This window comes from Ochotona curzoniae, unplaced genomic scaffold (assembly GCF_017591425.1).
Source record: "Ochotona curzoniae isolate NIBS_2020 unplaced genomic scaffold, NIBS_Ocur_1.0 scaffold_1837, whole genome shotgun sequence".
Lineage (NCBI taxonomy): Eukaryota > Metazoa > Chordata > Mammalia > Lagomorpha > Ochotonidae > Ochotona > Ochotona curzoniae.
In genome coordinates, this window is record NW_024467086.1 from 799,742 (window position 1) to 821,828 (window position 22,087).

The following is a 22,087-nucleotide window of genomic DNA, read 5'->3' on the forward strand; positions in this document are numbered from 1 at the left end:
CCTGCTCCACTCTGTGGTGCCCCACTGCTCTGTGCACATGACCTCCTGTTAATAGGTTGTCAGGGTCGCTCTTGATTTCTCCTATATGTAGTTTTACTGTTGTCTAATGCTGTCTTGAATCTATTGTCTCTACAAGTTACCTGTTATGTGCCTGAGAGGCTACACTACACGACTTCCTCACACGTTCACTGGAGATGGAAGGTTTCTTTGCTCTCCCACTCAGTTTATGAGTAGTAAAAGATTTTGAAAATATATTTGGTTATACAATGTTTAAAAATACATGGGTTGAGATCATATTAGGTAGAGGTCCAAATGGAGAGATTTACATCATTGAGAATCTTTAGGGTTGATTCATGTACCCCAATCCCTGAGGGTTCATCATGGAGCTTTCTAAGCTGCAATTATAGAAACCAAATTCAAGAGCTCCCTAGCTGGGTGGCCAACAGGTGGAGGCTAACGCCAAATGGTGCACTGGCTGCCCAATACCTGCTGCAGACACGCACATAGTGGCAGCCGCGTGCAATCCAGGCATGGGACACTACTTGTCCCGGGGCCTTCCAGCCCCATGCAGAGGCTGGAAGATTAATTCCTCAGGTTTAAGCTCCACCCCCTCATGGTACTGCCGCCAGCGCAAGCTCGCAGGTGAGCAGTGAAGCAGTTGGAGCTGCTTCAAAAAGCTCCATGGGTAATCTACGGCGCTCCAGCAAGCCAGATACCAGCTCAGGATGCATGCATGGTGGCGGCTGCATGCTATCCAGACATGAGACGTAATATTATTTCATCCTCTAACATCCTGTATGTCATGTAGCAACATAATGTTATGTAATCAATGAACCTACAACCAATCTGAGGCAGACTGCTCATGATCTTCATCAAACAACTTAATACTTAATGTACATTTTTTTTCGTATTTTTTATTATATTTTGACAATCTTTACAAAGTTAATTAGGGTAAAAAGACGTTCAAGGGCTACAGGTAAATGGGTAAGTCTATTAATTTTTCATACAGTTTCCTTCATGTTTAAAGAGGGGTATTAAGGGAGAAGGCAAACCCAATTTTCCACCTTCCCCAGGTCCCGGATGCAGGGTATGCTCTGAGGTTCTTGCTCAGGTGGTCTGATATTTCAACAGTTGTGAATCGCAGCCAATCTTGCCACTCCAAGCACTATGAGGTCTTTGAAGAATCCACTTGTTGGCATAGTCCATCATAAAGTCTCTGTCTGACCCATTTTTCACTGCCAAGATATAGCAGAGATGGTTGGTTGACCTGTTCTGTCTTCTGTGTTTCTTGGTTAGGGTTCTGAGTCCAGCATTTTGATTGAGGAGATCTTAAAAGAAACTTTGTCTGAGGTGTTCTCAAACTAGATTCTTACATGTGCTAGCAAGTACAGGGCCCATCACCCCAATCAGCAAATGCAATTGCTTGATTGGTTCTGTTTTGACTCTGAACCTCCACTGGTACCAATGGGTGTTGCAGTCCAACCTGTTTTTGCCCAGCACCTATCAGCCCTCGCATAAAGCAGTGGGAGCTGCAGCCTAGTTGGAGCGACCCAGAATAACCCCCACCAGGCGTGCCCCCTGTCCTTGTTTGCCAGTAAGTGTAGCAGTAGGCCAGTCTGTCCCACACCCCATTCCACCCCAGCCACTGTCCTAGATTTATGCCCTCCCGTGGGAGTGGTATCCCAACAGGGAGGAGCCCACTATTTCCCTCCCAGGCCTATCCCAATCCCAGATTATGCACTCTCCAGGTAGTTTTGTATTTTGACTTGACAGAACTAGCCCCGAATGCCAGCTTCTTGCTGCTGATGCTGTGGCTAAGTCCAAACAATCCTCACACACTCTAATTTTGTTTGCACCAGTAGGAATAATCAGCCTAACCTGGCTTTTACCTTATCTAGCCCACATGAGCTATACAGGTGTTGTAGCCCTGCCTAGTCTGGACTGCCCCCATCCCAGCCCACGTTTACCAGCGGGAGTAGCTGTTCAGCAATGGAATCCTCCCTTACTCCCCTGCCAGCACTGCCCCCCCCCCTTGTTCTCATGCTTGCTGGTTGGGCGTTGCGGTCACTTCCACTACAGGCAACATTTCCTTGGCAATCCATATTGTGTACTAGTCTTTGTTGAGACCGAACCTGGCTCGACCCACACTTTTCTGGTGCTTGAATTTGCCAGTGGATGACATGGACAGAATCAGCCTGGTCTGCCCCCGACACTTGCCAAAGATATGAGAGTGGGAAACTTTCCATGGCCTGCTCTGGGTTGTTTCATATCAAGTTTCTTCTGCTTAACTGCCTAGTCTGTGTCTTGCCAGAGGAATTACCCAGGTTCCTCCATCAGAACCTCTCCCAATGCCAGATTTTGCACATACTGGGGTCCTTGAGCCAGCCCTATTCAGTCCACCTACTGTCATAGCAGGAACAGTGGCTTTTCCTCACTGGCCTTCAATCCAAGCTGGTTCTTGTTGTTGGATGTTTCAGCCCAGCTATGTTTTGTCCATACCCACATATGGCTCACATATGGCTTAGTAGGGGTTTGGACCTTGCCTAGTCCATCGCACATCTACTCTGGTCCTCCAGGACACCAGAGAGCGTTAGGGTCTGGCCAGGCTTGATGCATCCCGGTCCACATTTGTGTCAAGGGAGACTACAACTGTTTCCCATTCAGAACGGAGCCCCCATTCCAGGTCACACACACCTTGGTGGAAACCTCAACGCAACTGGGTTGCCCCCTTAACTCCCCATTTGGGTCTGTTCCCGGCCATAGATCACATGCATGCCAGTGCTTACTCTGACTCAGCTTGGCACAGCCCTTCACCTGTTCTGACCTCTGCCTTATACACTGTGGCTTAGCGTCCCTGCCTTACGCAGACCAGTAGGTGCAAGAGCCTAGCTCGACATGGCATGTGCTCCCTCTTGGTCTTTAGTTTTGCTTCTGGGCCAAGGATTGCTCAGTCCTGCCTGATCTACCCTCTCCCATTGCCAACTGACACATTAGCCAGATGTTGGAGCTACTTGGACCAGCTGTCCGACCCCCAGATCTGGTTGACATGTTCACCAGTGGGAGCTAAGATTCGCCAAGGGAGTTTCCCAACTTCCTCCATGTAATCCCTTCCCAGACCCAGTTCTTCTACATGCCATTGGGTTTAGGCCAGTGCCTGGCACAGTCTGGCTTTCTATTTGTCCTTGTATGAACTGATGAATGTTGCAGCCTGTTGGGGGCACTGACCATTTCCTGCCCTGTGATTGGCCCTTTGCCCTGATTGGTGTGCCTTGGTTCTCTTTAAGTTGATTGGTCAAGTTTGACAGTTAAGCGGGGGGCTTGGCAGGGGAGAGGCTGGAGCGATCGTGGTTTACCGCCATTCACGATCGCAGTTTGCCGCCATTCACAATCGCAGTTTACCGCCATACAGGATCGCGATCTAGCGCCCATTCAAGTTCGCGGTTAACGATCAATTTCTCCATTTGACAATCGGTCAAGTTTGCAGGTTAGCGAAGATCAGCGGTGTTAGAAACATGGGCAATTTAATTTCTTCAACGCAGGAAGAAGCTTCCTTAAAAGGTGGAGATAGCAGTGAAGAATACTCAGACTCAGGCAGTCAGGCCGGGGCCTCTGGCGAGGATATTGATGAACTCGCGCAGAAACTAGAGACTGCTTCAATGCAATCAAAAAGGTCTATCTGGCAGCCGGCTCCCCCTCCGGGAGACCCCCCACTCACGCCAACTGCGCCGCCCTGGCAATGCCAGGAGCGAAAGGGAGATCGAGTATGTGCCCCCTCCCCTCGGGGTACAAGTTCATGGCGCGATTTTGCCGAGGCAGGCCAAGTGTTTCCAGTTACAGAGGATAGAACACAAAATCCCCCAGTTCGTTCCTGGGTCTCAATTGATTTCAAGTTAATTAAAGATTTGAAGACCGCTGTTGATTCCTATGGTATTCATGCCCCCTTCACCCTCGCGGTGCTGGAACAGATAGCAAGCTCAGCATTGACTCCTGATGATTGGAAAAATTTAGCTAAAGCCACCCTGTCCCCTGGACAGTATTTGGTCTGGCGGTCAGCCTGCCGCGAGTTAGCATTAGACACTGCACGCCATAATGCCCAAGCAGGCAATCCTGCATGGGACGTAGACGTACTCCTTGGGGAAGGTGCTCGAGTGGGACAGGAAAACCAAATAGATTACCCCGAGCCTGTTTATGCCCAGATAGCCACTATAGGGCGCAATGCTTGGAGGGCCCTTCATAGCAAAGGCGATCTGCGCTTTTCCAAATCTAAAGTGACCCAAGGGCCTAATGAGCCCTATGCGGACTTTGTGAGCCGCCTCATGGAGGTTGCATCAAAATTGTTTTCTGATGTAGAACAAGCTATGCCATTAGTGAAGCAATTGGCCTATGAAAATGCTAATAAATGGTGTCGTGAAGCCATACGCCCTTGGAAGCATAAGGGCTTGGATACATGGATTAAAATCTGTAGAGATGTGCATGATCAAGTTACAGCTGGAGTTATACAGGCAAGGGAACAGGCTAAAGTGATAATGAATGCTATGAAACAGGGGAAGAGGTTTAAAGGGCTTGATCAGATATGCTTCAGAGGCGGTAAACCGGGGCACTTTAAAAGAGACTGCCGCCAAAGAGAGCCCACTCATCTTCCTCCTCAGCCTCGGCTATGCCCGAGATGTAGGAAAGGGAATCAGTGGGCTAATGAGTGTCGCTCAGTGCGAGATATTTCTGGCCACCCCCTGGAAGGGAACTTTAAGCCAAAAAATGGGCAGAGGGGCCCAGCATCCCGGGGCCCCCACAGAGCATACGGGGTGCACCAGGAGCAGATAGAACAGACAACCAGGCAATACGCCGAGCCACGCCTGGAAGCGCAGGATTGGACCTCTGTGCCACCTCCCACATGGTATTAACCCCTGAGATGGGCCCACAGGCACTTGGTACTGATTTTCATGGACCACTTCCTAATGGCACAGTGGGATTGGTGTTTGGATGGAGTTCTAAGACCATGCAGGGCCTGATTGTTCACCCGGGAGTAATTGATTCTGATTATACTGGCATTGTCAAAGTTATGGTTTCTTCACCAAAGGGAATAACTGTTATAATTCCAGGAGAGCGTATTGCCCAACTGTTAGTCCTTCCTAGCTGTCATGAGAGTTGGCGGAGTCGCCATGCCACCCGTGGGGACAAAGGCTTTGGATCCTCTGGAGACGCCTTAGTTAATCTATCTGTCTCCCTCAAGGACCTACCATTGGCCACCCTTATGCTACGTGGCACCCCATTCGAAGGCCTTTTGGACACTGGGGCAGATGTCAGCATTATTAGGCAATCAGATTGGCCCAAAAAATGGCCCCTAAAGCAATCTAATCAAACCTTACGAGGCTTAGGAGTGGCTAGCCAACCACAACAGAGTGCATGTGTTATTTCCTGGGTGGACCACGAAGGTCACAAAGGGTCCTTTCAGCCTTATGTTTGTGCCATCCCTGTGACCCTCTGGGGCCGGGAAGTCTTAAGTGCTATGGGACTTCGCCTTAGCAATGAGTCCTACCAAACAGGAAGCCAACAAGCATGGAATATCATAGAGAATATGGGTTATTCAGGAAAGGGTCTAGGTAAAGAAGAACAAGGAAGAATAGAACCAATCGTGGTTAGACAACACCCAGGAAGGGCAGGGTTGGGTTTTCAGCTGGGGCCACTGCGAAACAACAGCCATTGAAGATTACGTGGATATTGAATGAGCCCATATGGGTGTCGCAGTGGCCCCTAACCTCTGAAAAGTTAATGGCTGCCCAGGAGTTAGTGTTAGAACAATTATCATTGGGATGTATAATGCCTTCAGTATCTCCATGGAACACACCTATCTTTGTTATTAAAAAGAAATCAGGGAAGTGGCGGCTTTTGCATGATCTTCGGGCTATAAATGCCATTATGCAACCTATAGGTGCAGTACAACCTGGTATGCCTTTAGCCACCATAGTGCCTAGAGAATGGTATCTTATTGTGATTGATATTAAGGATTGCTTTTTTTCTATACCTCTACATCCACAAGATTCAGAGCGTTTTGCCTTTACTTTGCCTTCTATTAATCATCAAGGCCCAGATCAGAGATACCAATGGGTTGCACTCCCACAAGGTATGATGAATAGTCCTACTATGTGTCAACTATATGTAGCTCAAGCACTGTGCCATGTAAGACGAAAGTTTTCTCGGCTTTGCATATATCATTATATGGATGACATTCTTGTGGCAGGAAAGCAGAAAGAAGAAGTGCAGGCCGCCTTAGTGTGCTTGAAGCAAGAACTGGCACGGTGGAAATTGCACATTGCCCCTGAGAAGATTCAAGAGGGCCCCAATGTAAAATATCTGGGACTACAGATGACAGCCCGTCAGGTTGCCCCATTACAGGTTAAAATCAGAATGGATGGTTTAAAGACCCTTAATGATTTCCAGCAGGTATTGGGACATATTAATTGGATCCAACCATATCTTCGTATTACCACCAAAGATTTAGAGCCCCTGTTTTCTATACTTCATGGAAACCCCGCATTAGATTCACCCCGAGAGCTTACTTTGGAGGGACGCAAGGCCCTTGAATTGGTCCAGAGTAGACTCCAAGAAGCTCAGGTTGAGCGTTGTGATCCTTCACAACCATTGTCTGTTCTGATTATACCTGAAAAGAATTCCTGCTGCGCTGCTATGGCGGGGGGCAGGGGTGGTTTCATCTGGATGTATTTACTCATGCAACCTTCCAAAGTGCTTGCCACCTTCCCTGAACTTATGGGCCAAGTGATTCTTAAAGCAGTGGAGAGAGCCCGAGAAGCCTTTGGTGTTTATCCTAGCTTATGTGTTACCCCTTATTCTAGAGAAATAGTTGCCAGTCTATGCCAAACGGTAGATATTTGGGCCATTTTGCTATCCTGCTTTTCTTTGCAATTTGATACGCATTATCCATCCCATCCATGGGTGCAGTTTTGCAAAGAAGTCCCATTGTGCTTTCCCAAGGTGGTTAAGGAGCGTCCCATTAGTGGAGCACGGCTTGCTTTTACAGATGGGGCTAAAGGTGGTACAGGGGCAGTTGTCTTGGATACCCAAATTTTCCCAATTGCGGTTGCTTCCTCTTCTCCACAAACTGCAGAATTGGCCGCCGTTGCTTTGGCCTTGCAGTTAGTGCCTGAGCCCCTGAATATTCTTTCTGACAGCTTCTATGTGGTGAATGCTGTTAAACGCCTTGAGATGGTAGAATATATTTTACCTCGCTCTACGGTGCATGAGGCCCTGTTTCAAGTCCGACAATTATTATTATCCCGAACCAATCCTCTTTATGTGGGCTTTATTCAGGCACATTCCAACTTGCCTGGATCTTTAGCCCAAGGCAATGACAAGGCTGACTCTGCTTCTAGATTCCTCTTAGCATTCTCCGTGGCGGAAGAGGCAAAGCGCTTTCACCAACGGTGGCATGTTAGCGCACAAACCTTGGTAAAGCGCTTCCCAATCTCTCGGGATGCTGCCCGCACTATTATTAGACAATGCCAAAATTGTGTCCCGTTTTTATCCCAGCCTTGCTTTGGGGTTAATCCCCGTGGTCTTATGCCTAATCATATATGGCAGATGGATGTTACCCATGTTCCCAGTTTTGGTCGCCTTTCTTTTGTTCATGTCTCTATTGATACCTGCTCTGGGGTTCTTTATGCCTCAGCTCATACAGGGGAAAAGGTTCAAGATGTTATATCTCACTGCCTTCAGGCTTGTGCAGCCTGGGGAGTCCCCCAGTGTTATAAGACTGATAATGGACCTGCCTATGCAGCCAAAGCATTTGATAAGTTTTGTTCTGAATTTGCAATTAAACACTCTACTGGCATCCCATATAATCCCACAGGCCAGGCTGTGGTAGAGCGTGCCCATGCAACTCTCAAAGCATTATTAATAAAACAAAAAGGGGGAGTAGGAGCCACCCTATATCCCAAAAGTCCTAAACATCAATTGGCTTTAGTTACTTATATTTTTAACTTTTTGATTCTGGATTTGGATGGCCATTCTGCTGCCGAACGCCACACTGTTGGCGCAGGCCCCTGCAAAGATTGGGTGATGTGGAAGGATGTTTTAACAAAACAATGGATGGGCCCGCATCCTGTCTTACGACGGACGCGAGGAGCGGTTTGTGTTTTTCCACAGGATTCTGATGGACCGGTGTGGGTGCCAGAACGTTTGACGCGAGTGATAAGAAAGCCGGAGCAAGATGAACCTGTGGACGTGGTGGATGCTGACCAGCCTGATGTTCATTCAGATACCGAGACGAGACAGCCAGAATCTCCAGCTAAAACTGCACCATAAAAGGTGTGCAGCAAATATTGACTCGCTGTCTAGGGCCTTGGAGATGGCCCCCAGAATGGACTGCTGTCAAAGTACTGTGACTCCTAGAACAGTAGCACCTGATCTTGCTGTGACCAATTTATTTCCTACCTGTTCAAATTCTGCCTTTGTGGGGTATAACTATACACATGGTAACCTGTTCAATCTGTTTCTGCTCAGTCTTGGAATGTCTGGGTACTTTGCACTAATAGGGGTGGGTGTTCAGATATATCAGCTTTTGCATTTATTGATAAGGTAGTGATAAGAAATTGTAATTATAGTAGTAATAGTTCTAGAATATGGGAAGAAAATGTTAAAGTTAATTGTAGTTGTGATGTTATCTATAATGCTATTTATGTATGTGTGCAAGCTCTATTTATGTTTATTGTTTCCATGAGTGCTAATGTTACCCTTTTGAAATGCTCTGTAGTTAAGTGAGCCCTTAACCAGTGTTGGAATGGTTCTGGCACTGTGGTGCTGGTATGCATTCCACAACTTATTTCCATCATATGGGGACCTCTTGTGTGCTTAGTCTACCTGGAATGTGTGTCACTCCCTCTATTGTCACCAATGGTTCCCGAGCACTGAATTTGTCCAGAGAATTATCCGCTATGCTATCCCCTAGTGGAAGCTGGTCCATACGATTCGATAATTTGACATAGGAACTAAGATCCCAAATTATAGCCATAAATAGCATAAAAGTAGAGATTGCCACAATAAAGCAATGGACAAATTGCATACTAAAGGATCTTTCCTTTGCACACCAATGGGCTGGTATAGTAGCCCTGGGCCTTATATCATTCTTTGGGGTCTGTGGATGCTTCATCCTTGAGCACAGCGTCAGCAGCAGTAACAGCAGCTGCTAGTGCAAGCTGTGCTTGCCCTTCACAACAGATAATCCCTAAAAGTCTGGCTAGGCATGCTGGACCGGTAGCCAGAGACGGGTAAGTATCCGATATGGCTTCACCAACCTAAGACAGGTGCCATGTTCCTAGCCACGTGGTTAGCCCATGATGGGTAAGGGGAGCCTGAACTCGGAACACCTAAGACAGGCACGGTCCCTTGCTTAATAAAACAAGAAGGGGGAGCTGTTGGGGGCACTGACCATTTCCTGCCCTGTGATTGGCCCTTTGCCCTGATTGGTGTGCCTTGGTTCTCTTTAAGTTGATTGGTCAAGTTTGACAGTTAAGCGGGGGGCTTGGCGGGGGAGGGGCTGGAGCGTAATGGTGATAACTGTTATAACGGTCACAACGGAGTTAACGGAGAAAAACGGAAGATCAGAATAAAGGCACCTTGAAGACTCTCTCAAGTGTCGGGTGATTTCTTCCGCGGGACGGGAGGACCCCCGATAGCAGCCTGGCCCACCCCACACCCTAATCAGGATGCACATTTGAGTGCTGCTGCCCTGACCAGTCCAGACTCTTGGGGGTTGCTTTACCCTTAATTGACCTGTGGTCTCACCTAGCTTAGTCCATCACCACCCCAACTCTTGAGCTAACTAGTGGGGCTAGAAGTTCCACAAGGTTTGGCCCGCACATCCCTCACAAAATCTACCCCCAGTTATTGTTCTTGAGTACTAATTAATGTAATGGCTTGTTTAATGTGACCCTTCTCCTGATCCATCATCATCAAGTAACATGATAACATTCTGTAGGACAAGCCCCAAACCATAGCTTTGGCATGGACTGGTATATGGTGGTCAGCATTGTTCAGTGATTACAAGTTTTACAAAGGAAGAGTTAGTGTCATTGGGAATCTTTACCAATGCTTCATTTCCTAGAACAATTTGTTCAACCTGGAGCTAACAAAGCAGCAACTCAAAGAACCAAAACCCCAGAGATTTCCTGCTGGGCGGCCAGCAAGCGGAGCCTGCAACCAAATGCCATACTGCCTGCCCGAGGACAGCTCACCATGTATGTGCACATGGTAGCTGTTGTCTGGTATCCAGGCATGAGACGCCCCATCCTGAGACCCACCAGCAGCCAGGAGGTGGTTAGAAGTTTAAATTCCTAGGCCCAAGGTTGTGCTCCTCCCCAATCCCATTCACCACCCAATGAAGGCAGAGGGCAGGTCGCGGACCTGCGCAGTCACAGAGACCTCCCCCTTCAGTGTACTCACTCCGAAGGGGGCAGCCTCCATAGCCCAGGCAGGCCCAGGGACAGCTCACCACGTGTACATGTGGCTGTTCTGGTATCTAGGCATGAGACGCCCCATCCTGAGATCCACCAACCTAATGTACTTTTTAGACCCTATGCTTCTCAGTAGCGGGGAGGGAGAGCAGAGAAATCTTCCATCTCCCTAGAATATGAGAGGCAGATGTAAAGCATAACCTATCAAGAACATAACAGATAGCTTATAGACACCAGACTCAAATCAGCATTAGACAATAGTAAAACCAGAAAGGCATATCACAGGGGTGGAAGGGCATATCAAAAGAGATCCTGACAACCTTTTAACAAGACATCATATGCACAGAGCAGGGGGATCCCAGAATGGAACAGGTGGACAAGAGGAGACTTGTATCCCAACCCTCAAAACCCCTGGATCCTCACCATGGACTATCAGTATGAGCACCAAAGACTACATCCCAACCGCCAAGGAGACCACAGGGATTAGGGTATGTTCGAAAGGTAAGTACTCTGAGGTCATCCACTCACATTTGAAACTCCCACATGGAATACATGAAGTGCAAATCCCTCCTCGCAGAGCCCAATGTCATGGGAACAACAGCAAGGAGCCCTGAGCGGTCTACAGAAGCAGAAGAACAATAAACTCCCTCCAACACCAGGGAGAAGAGCTTACTCTGGTCCTTACTTAGCTCCAATAATGGACTCCCACCCTCTCTTGCAATGACCTTCAGGATCGCCCTGGAGCTCTCACCTCCCAATAAAACAAAACAAACAAAGAACAACAACAAATTAGAATGGACAGAGAACAAAAAGGAAAGCTTAGAACTAGCCAAGAAATGCTCAGTGGGGATTCACACATACATTACTACGTAGGACACAAAAATAAACTACTCCTAACTAGGGTATGGAAGATTTATCTGCACACCCCTCCCAACACTGTTCTATGCCTCAAGTGGTGTCACATGCCTTGCTAAAGGTATAAGCTAGTTTAGACTATCCTAAAATCTGCCAAGTACAGTAAAAAAATATGCTTCAACACAATAAACTGCTAAATACTAAAACAAAATAGAGACAGCTGAATAGTATCCTACAGCCAACTTTAGAAGCCAGTTGTATACAAACTATAATTGAAATGTGAATGAAGTAGTCACAGGATGTGGGTAAAACTTGCATTGTCTAACACATCAGTCACTCAATACAATGTTAATCAACACCATAATGTTGGAAACTGTTGCTGATGTTATGTTATGGGTTTTAATTGGACGGAACGATATACTGCCATCTATGTCTCAAGACCAGGCTTGGTCTCCCCAAGAAACTGTTGAATTCAGCTGGGCAATAAGATACTGGACTTTATGTACGGCACATGCTTGCAATGAAAGAAGCAAGACTGGATTCGAACTGTAATCCTGCAATAAGGTGGAGCAATCCACCATTTGGGGAGGGCACGAGTCAGGGATGGGGGAACATCAGAGCCTATGAAATGTTATAAAATGAAAAGAAATAAAAATATATATATAATAGAGAGAGAGAAAGCTTATAACTGTCCTGATCATAGCTGCCCTGTTATTTCTGGCAATGGCGGGCATGGGAACAGGGGTTGCATCCTTAACACCCAGACCAGAGAGATCAACTGCTTAGGAGCAGCAATTGATGAAGATCTGGTGTATATAGTATGATCCATTACCCTTTTAGAGAATTCTCTCACCTCCATATCTGAGCTAGAATGATAGGGGGTTGGATCTGTTGTTTCTAAAGCAAGGTGGTCTTTGTTTTGCCCTGGGAGAAGAGTGTTGCTTTTATGCAGACCACACTGGGGTAGTGAGAGACTCCATGGCTTAGCTCAAGGAAGGTCTGGCCCAGAGAAATAAGGAAGGAGAATTCCAACAAGGGTGGTTTGAATTATGATTCAACAGGAGCCCATGACTAACTACACTATTGTCCTCCATCTGGAAGGGCCTATAGTCATCCTAATCCTATTGGTTACAATTGGGCCCTTCAGGAAGAGACTAATTAAATTTGTAAAGGACCATATCAGTACAGTCCAGTTGCTGGTCCTCAGACAGCAGTTCCAGCAGCAGCCCCAAACTGAGAAAGATTCCTCAGTATAAAAAAGAAAAGGGAAGAGAGGTAGAGTGTAGATAAACATTAGAATGCCATGTAGTAATGATTGTATATTAGTTTGCTAGAATGGAATTTTTTGTTGGGCAGTATGAGATTCCTTTGTGCTGAAATAACTGCTAGTTTGCTAGGCCAGGAGATGCCTGGATTTTCAGAGGATTCTGGTTTAGTGATAAATTTGTTCTTTGCTGCCTTGCAGCTTTGCGAACCCAGGTGCAGGCTGGCAAGGGTGCAATTCTTCTCTGGTCCTAGGGACAGGAGGAAGATAATGGTGTGAGAATGGGATGAGCCATAAAGATACATTGGGCATGGGATAGGAACAGGCTGCCTGAACCTGAAGACCATAAAAATAAACGTGTCTAAGATTATTATTTTAATGTATTTTCCAGCCCAAAAGGTCCCTATATAATCTTTCTTGGGCTCATTCGGGGTCCAACCGCCCATCTTGGTTGGCCTGTATGGCCAAAGTATGGTCTGACCCAAGCATGCTAGTGAAGTAAACTCTGTTTGCTATTTGCATTACCAGGAAGACTTTGTCATTCTGTGGGGGTTGACTAGTTCGCACGCTAAAGCTCAGACTCTAACATGGGAAAGTGTGATCTGACCAGAAAATGCATCTGCTCACATCCACAGAGGCAAGGCATGAGGAGACATCAGGCTAATAGTGCCTGGCTGCTTTCTGACTGCACAGCTAGGCTCATTGCCATGATGCTTAGCAGCACCCCTCTGGGCAAACACCTGCAACTCTGATGTTGACATTCATCAGCTCAGAACAGTCAAAAGCTGCTGAGATCCCTCCAGGTGAGTTGGTTGAAAGAGCATACAAAATGGCCACCCAGATCAAGAGTACAAGGTTGGGAGCCAGACTTCCCAGCTGCTGCAAGGGTGGTGGCTCCTGAACAAAGACAGAATGCATCCCTCCCACTAGGATCAGCCCTGTGATGACCCCAGGGGTTGTGCGTTGGATGTCACTCCCCTCTGGCCTTAATGTCTACCTTTGGTCAGCTTAAGCTACGGTTCTGTCCTTTGTTTAAAAAATAGTGTCATTCTTCTCAGTGCATTTAAGTGTACAACACCTGAAACAATTCACATTGAAATCCAATTCATGTAATTATATTATCATTTCCAAGTCTGCATTGTGTTACCTTTGGTGTGGTTACTGTGTCTCTCCTGCTTCAATAATTCAATGCTCTGAAGTATGTCTCTTACCCATTTGAGAGCCTGGCCTACTTGAGCTGTCATTGCTCTTGGCTTTGCTCTTCCAATCTCAGGGTGTCCTCTCTATCTCCTGCAGACCCCAACACAATCCTCAGCTCTCCTCAGCTATGAGTGAAACCTACAAACATAATGTTGAGTAAAAAAAAAAAAAAAGAACAGAAAAGCAAGATGTGGAAGAACGATATACCACAGAAAGTTAATAAAAAGTTTTAATCTCCATGTACTTGATTTCTACTTTACTTGATAAGGAGAAAGATGAGTGGGGAAAGGAGGCCTTCCATCAAGTGACTCATGCATCATATTCCTACAGCTTCCAGAACCCAGTGTGGGTCAGCTGCATGGCTGCTGTCACTACCTGCTGCCTCCCAGGCTGTACAGAGCAGGAAGCCAGAATAAGGAGCTCTGATACAGAAAGCTTTGCCACCGTACCAGACACCCGCAACTTCAACAAACTCCAAGGCACACAAAAAATAATATAACTCAAGCAGGATCTTTTTTTTTTTTGAAAATTTATAAGAAACTACATGAAGTTGACATTAGGTATGGTCATTTGTCACTTTGTCATAGAGTTATGTTTTGAGAAATATATCCTTAAACAATTTTGGCATAAACAAAATGGTACAATATCACTAGAAGATATAATCTATAGAACTATTTTATATGACTGTAAAAGATAATAAAATAAAATAAGTACTAAAAGCTCATCAGTATCCTAATTGCAGTGAGCAGATTTTTGTAGGCTTTAAACTTTTATTTGAAAGGCTGATTTTTAGTTACAAAGAATTGTAGAAAGATTTTCCTTCTGCTGGTTCACTTTCCAAGTGTTTGAAATGGCTAGAGCTGAACCAATCAGAAACCAGGAGCTAGGTGCTTCTTCCAGGTCTTTCATGGGGGTGGAGGGTTCCAAGGCTTTTGGTCATCCTACTCTACTGCTTTCCCAGGCCAGACGTAGGAAGTTGAATGAGAAGTGGAACATCCAAGAGCTTAGACTTGAACTGATGCACTTGGTGTGCTGGTGCAGCAGGTGAAGACTTAACCCCCTGTGTTACTGTGTCAACCTCTAATCAACTGACTTTACAAGAGGCAGAGTATTCTTAATGAATCAAGTGAGCCCAGGGTAAGCAACATATGCTAAATAGTGAAAGAGGAAGATAGCAGAAGTAACCTGAGAATTCAGGCCTGAGAAGGACCCCACCGGGCATATGTGGGTTTGAAGGCAGGCAGGAGCAATCAGCCAAGGCTTATGTGGCTGTCACAAAGTGCTGAGAAGAGCACACAACAGCACACAGAATCTGGGTTCTAGAGAGAAAATGGGCACCTGGGTTCCACAGCCATTTGGAACTGAATGTCCCCTAGTAACCAGAGTGAGCCTGAGTAGAGAACAATGCATGAAGTGCGAGTAAGAGATCATGATTATGAGACATGCTGAGGGAAGATGAAGGAGGATTTTGTAGGGTAAGTCACAGATCTTGTCCGGATTTCACAGTTTGATTGTTTCAGGAATGTCAGCTCTTGAGATAGAATACATTAGGCTGCTAGAACTACTTCTAGTCTGACATCGTTTTGCAATCAAAGTAATTCTGGGGAATGCTCTCTGTGGCCTCCTCCTGGATGTTGGCAATGTAGTTTGTGTTAAGCCTCCCAGATGCTGAGTTTTCTCTTTCAAGGAACAACTTCCTTCCTCTTAACGTCCATAGAAATAACACTCTCTGAGATATGTCAGCACAGCTTGTTTTGACCTTGATCTCAGTTTTACTACTTCTCTAGGACAGAAACCCACACATTTTTCTGGGAAGGGCCAGTGACTACTTCAGGCTCTGTCTGTGAGCCCGTCTTTGTCACAACCACTCAACTCTGCTGTTGTAGCATGCAAAAGGCTTGAAAAAACACATACAACACCCAGGCATAGCTGTGTACTAACACTTCATGTGTGAACATTGGAATTCACATCCTATAGACATTTCACACATCATTAAATATTCTTCCCACTCCCCACTCATTTAACAAATGTGGAAATACCACATACTGTATGGTCCTGTACCAACACGCGAGGGGTAGTTCTCTGCCTGCAGGTTGCAGGATGACAAGCACCAGGCACAGCATGTGATTGATCTGAAGTCTATTTTCAGGTGGAGAAGCAGGTTCCTATGGGAGGGAGCTGTTGTTTGACTGGCCATTTGGGCATCAGCCTGCCTCCAGACAAACTAAAATTGTATGTGTACATTTAGTGTTGCTCTTGCAGTCTGGAAGAGTGTAGGTTACTGGAGTCCTGTTTATCCTGAAAGGAGAAGGTACAACTGAATTCCTGACCTCACGATGTGCCAACCTGACCCAGTGCTGCACATGTCCTTGGTGATCCTGGTGATACTTGGATTATCAAATGCCTGCATCCCTTGGAAAGAAAGTGTTTCCACTTCCCTCTATGCCTTCTCCTTTTCCTTCTCCTTAGGATGGAGAGGTGTCTGAGGCTGGGTTCCCAAAGGGTCTTAGTGATTTCAGCCCCTTCTTAACTACAGTTAGCCATTCTCATCACACTTGCTGGATATGTTAGGTTGTCCAAATGCCTGTCCTGGGTTTCAGATTGGCATTCACCAGCATTGCGTCTTCTGTGACAGTAGGAGGGACACTGCCTTTGTCAATCCCACTGTTTTTACCTGGACAATGGGAGTCATGAAAGATTCTGACTCTTAGGGCTAACGATAGCCAGGAATACATTTTTATCTACATTGGAGAGTTCCAGTGACACTACAGACCTTGCCATGCAAATATTCCAAATTGTACACTGGGTAGGGTGCTCCAGGGTTGTCTTAAAAGAGTTCCTCTTTCTATTTGCAATCCTTTTTTGTCCTATGTGCTCAGCATCAGGAATATGCTGTGATGAGTAGCACAGTCACATTTGCATGGGATTATTCTGTTAATCAAATGATCATTTTCTGATATGGGGATTCAGAGGTCTCACTAGCAAAATTTTAGGTGAGGCCTTGATGAGGAGTAGGAGCTGGACAGTATCCATGACTCAGTATGGGGTGTCTGCTGAAACTGAGAGCTGTGCCTGGCAAAGTCCTGGAGAGGAAGGCACAGAGAGTGTGAGAACATGGTGGACAGAGGGACTGTGAGATACAAGAGGGTAGAAGATATGCAGGGTTTTGTGTACTATACCAAGGACTTTGGACGTTATTCAAAGGAGAAAACAATGCTCAAATGTGTGTGTGTGTGTGTTAACAATCAACCTGTCCTTGAGTAAAGAATGAATTAGCTGAGAACCACAGTGGAAACTAAGGCACAAGTCGTAAAATGTTTCACTCATCAGAGTGGAGTTGGGGTGGAGTAGTTTACCTTGATTCAACAAGGAGAAAAGTTATAGAGTTAAGGACCATATACTGGAGGTCAGGGGAAGAAAAGTGAAGAAAAATAAAATCCATGTCTTTGTAATTACCTGTGTCATCTAGGCTACCTGTAGGAAAGATGATAAAGCCCTCTGAGACAACAGATTCTGGGAATCCACAAGGACAGAGTTTGTGAACACTCGTTACTCAGTTTCCTCTTATGTTGACATTTTTCCTAACTATGACACAATGACCAAAACAAACAATTAAGACAGTACAAACTATGAACCAAATTACATGGATTATTTTATTTCTACCATTGCTTCTGTTGAAGAAAAAAATGTTACATGAAGCTCTAATCCATCACCTTACATTGCATTCCCTTATATTGCTCTAAACTTGTGACCCATGCAAGGAACTTGTGATTAGAGTCCATTGGTTGTTCTGTGAAATGTCTCTTGGTTGGAGTTTGATGTTTTCTCATGGTTACACTGAAGTTATATTTTGGGGGCAGGAATATTACCAAAGTGATGCTATGTCTTTCTCAATAATTTATATCAATTGTCCTAAGAAATTAGGTTGCCTCGTTCCTTATGGTGTTAACTTGGACCCAAAACTTCAGACGTTTTATTGCTAAATCACTGTTTTGTCCTCTGTAATTAAAATGCATGAAGATGAGGTAGATAACCTATTTATTCTCTAATATTTGTCCACTAATTTGAGGATCCATTCATGCTTTTGTTGGCAAAAATTATTACTGTAGAAAAAATACTTCAACTGTGATTTTTATATTTTGCTTACTCCTTCTACATGCATTTATTCGCTTTCAGCCATAAGGAAATACTGATTAGTCTCTCCCATTCACTTACTCAACTATTTATTTTTATTTAAAAAATTATGTAGTTGTTCTTATTAGAAAGTCAAAATTACAGTGACAGAGGAGACAAAGATCTTTTACTTGCTGTCTTACTTCCAAAGTGGCCACAATGGCTCAAGTTTAGCTGATCTAAAGTCAAGAGCCAGAAGGTTCTTCCATGTCTCCACACAGGTAAGTGGTCCCAAGGACTTGGGGTATCTTTGACTGCTGTCCTATGGCATAAGCAGAAATTGGTGTGAAGTATTGGAGCTGGAATATAACCTACTGCCCATTTGGGATCATATGTATACAGGGTGAGGTCTTTAGTCACTAGACTACCATCCTTGGCCCTATTCAAGTGAACTCATGGATTAAATTCAGGTGAACACATGGATTTCTGCCTCTTTATTAACTGCATTTGTTAATGAGTTGGATAATTATCACCACAAAGCCCCTCTGGACATACTCATTCTGATGAATATTTTTAGATGAGTTAAGCATCTATATGCACCTGTAAGAACAGGCCTTGGGATGTCTTGCTCCTTCCTTCACCAGCAATTCTTTCCATTCAGAATTATAAATGCATGCAGAGTGGAGACTGAATTGCATGTACCAAATAAATATTGGATGGATGGATGATCAATTGTATGGAGGAAGGAAAGGAGGTAATGATGGAGCGAGGGAGGGATGGGTGAATGTAGGAATAGATGGGTTGGTGAATGTATGGATAAATAGAAGGATAGAAAAATGGATGGATGGATGGGTGAGTGCAATGGTGCATGCATCAACAGATATATGGATCTAAGCAGGTGATAAGTGGGCTGTTGGGTTGATGGACAGATTTGTGATTAGATGGAATGGATAGGTGGATTTAGGTACTTTTTTGATAAAGACAATGGGAGGTTTAGCTGGTCTTAGGTACTTGTACATCTGTTGTCCCCTTGCCTATCCCTATTCTCTGCTCCCATAGCAAATAATCTGTTCAGATTCCTCTGGATCTCAAGACCCTTCCACAAACCCTGAGAATGGATGGAGTGTGGATCAGCTGCTGACTCTGGCCTCAGATGAAGGCATAACTAGTGAAAATAAACCACTGCCATTTTTATGTAAATGCTTCTCTGCTGTGGTCTCTGCAGTAGATGTGAATAATAGAGTTGTGTAGAGAAGAGCTCCTTTGCTTGGCATGGCCTGGGGCAGCTACCAGCTGTTTGGCATGGCCCAGCGGATTTCTCTCTGACCACCTTGAAGTTTCACCACTTTTTGCATCAACACTCAACCACCCCACTAAGAATGTTCCAACGTATTGAGGCATTGTTTGCCTCTACGTGAAGGCTTTTGCAACCAACATGAGCTTGGGAGTTAATATATTGATAATGTCTTGGTGAATGGGTTGTTTCTGGACACCTTATTGTGTGCCTACCTATTGCCCTGAAATCTGGCCCAGACATATAGCATCCTTCTGGGAAATGGCTTGATAAGAATTTTAAAAACTAATGAAAGTGATGGGAGTATGGGCTAAAACTTCTATGACAAAAAATACAGCTAGTGTAACCCAAAGGCAATACTGTTACTAGGACCCTAAATGTCATACTGTTACTGGGACCATAAATGCTATCCTGTTACTGGGATCCTAAAGGCCATCTTATTACTGGGAGCCTAAAGGCTATCCTGTTACTGTGACCCTAAATGCTATCCTGTTACTGGGATCCTAAAGGCCATCTTGTTACTATAATCCAAAATATTATCCTGTTACTGTGGCCAGTAAGGTAATCATGGTACTATAACCCTAAAGGTTATCCTGTTATAACAAAATTATACCTCCTGGGATCCTAAATGCTATCCTGCTATCCTCTTACTAGGACCCTTAAGGCCATCTTGTTACTATAACCTTAAGATTAAGGTTATTAACCTTAACCTTAAGATTACTCTGCTATGTGAAAAGAAAAAAAATATATATATTTATATAACTATATATATATATAGTTACGGTGACCTTAAAGGTTAGCCAGTCCTTACAAGTATTTAAAACTTATAACATGTAGCTGTTTTAGCTTCCTTCATAATTTTTGATGCCCTTTTTTTTATTGTTAACATTGTAATATGTGATACAATATATAGGCACTGGGGAGTCCCCCCACCCCTCCAATAACCCTCCCACCATGGTGGATTCCTCCACCTTGTTGCATAACCACATTTGAAGTTCAGTTGAGATTACTTCCTTGCAAACACATACCTAGCATAAATTCCAGCGTCTTATTGTCCAGATTAGTTCAGTGGCCTCTTGGGGAGACCTTCTATGGTCTGAAGATAGGTCTAACAGAGTAAAGATCCGGGCAGTTAAAAGCCACAACAAGGCCTCAGTATCAATATACAACATTATGGAATTAATTGACATAGTATTGAGTAAACAATATGTTAAAAATAATGCAAGTTCCATTCTTTGATACATCTGGGTTGAGACAGTATCAATGACAGGTTCAAAAAATAACAAACAACCAAACAAAAAATTACAGGTTAAATCAAGGCAAACATGTGGTATCTAACCTTTTGGGATTCACTCATTTCTCTTAGCATTATAGTTTCCAGTTGTGCCCACTTAGCCATAAAGAACTGCATTTTGTTTTTTGTTTTTTTTTTTTTTTTTTTTTAGTAGCTGAGTAGTATTCCATGGAGTAGATGAACCAAAGCTTTCTTATCCAATCTTCTGCTGATGGGCATTTCGGTTGCTTCCATGTTTTTGCAATTACTGATTGTGCTGCTATGAACATAGGGATGCATGTTGGTTTGTCGTAAAACAGGTGTTTTGGATATATTCCTAGGAGTGCTATTGCTGGGTCATATGGTATGCAGATTTTGAGTTGTTTGAGTGTTCTTCAGACTGATTTCCATAAAGGCTGTACCAATTTGCAGCTCCACCAGCAGTGGAGTAGGGTTTCCTTTTCCCCGCATCCTCGCCAGCCAGCGTCGTTGGCAAGCGTTCTTGTTTATGTGGGCCAATCTTACTGGTGTTAGGTGGTACCTCATGGATGTCTTAATTTGGATTTCCCTTATTGCCAGGGAGCTGGAACATTTTTTCATATGTTTGTTTGCCATTTGGACTTGTTCCTTTGTGAAATGTTTGCCCATTTCCTGTGCCCATTTCTTGAGTGGCTTGTTGGTTTTGGTTTTTTTGTTGTTTTGAAGTTCTTTGTATATCCTGGAAATTAGCCCCCTATCGCCTATATCATGTGCAAAGATCTTCTCCCACTCTGTGGGTTGCTTTTTTACTTTGTTGATTGTTTTCCTTGCTGTACAGAAGCTTCTTAGTTTGATGAGTTCCCATTTGTTTATTCTGTTCTCAACTGCTATTGCTTTTGGTGTCCTTCTTAGAAAGTCGGACCTACTCCTAGGTCTTGCAGGGTATTTCCTACATTTTCTTGCAAGAGTTTGAAGGTTTCTGGATGTAGGTTTAGGTCTTTTATCCATGTAGATTGGATCTTAGTGTATGGTGATAGATGTGGGTCTATCTTTTTGTTTCTACAGGCTATCAGCCAGTTGTCCCAACAACATTTACTAAAGAGGCCTTCCCACTTGCTTGGACTGTCATTGGTCTTTTTGTCAAAGATTAATTGGCTGTATCTGTGTGGGTTCCTTTTTGGTGCTTCTATTCTATTCCATTGATCTTCCTTTCTGTCTTTGTGCCAGTACCAGGCTGTTTTGATAACCACTTCTCTATAGTATGTCCAGAGGTCCGGGATTGTGATTCCCCCTGCTAACCTTTTATTCTTCAGGATGGTTCTAGCTATTCGTGGTTTTTTGTGTTTCCAGATGAACTTTTGAATCGTTGTATCCAGTTCTGTGAAGAATGTTTTGGGCAATTTGATTGGAATTGCGTTGAAAATGTATATTGCTTTTGGTAGTATAGACATTTTAATGATATTGATTTTGCCTATCCAGGAGCATGGGATGTTATTCCATCTTTTGAGGTCTTGTTCAATTTCCTTTTTAAATAGTTTGAATTTTCTTCGAATAGGTCTCCTACTCTTTTGGTTAGATTTATTCCCAAATACTTCATACATTTCTCTGCTGTTTTGAATGGTATCCTGTTGGTTAGATCTTCT

General features: G+C 44.5%; 1 long non-coding RNA gene across 1 annotated transcript; it reads right to left on the reverse strand.

Annotated features, from left to right (window-relative positions):
- Positions 1–854: 854 nt before the first annotated feature.
- On the reverse strand, positions 855–10,636 carry LOC121169004. Its single transcript, XR_005885814.1, has 3 exons — positions 10,564–10,636; positions 2,558–2,562; positions 855–880 (listed from the first exon to the last, which is right to left on the reverse strand). It is a non-coding gene; the product is annotated as an uncharacterized LOC121169004 (long non-coding RNA).
- Positions 10,637–22,087: the final 11,451 nt, after the last annotated feature.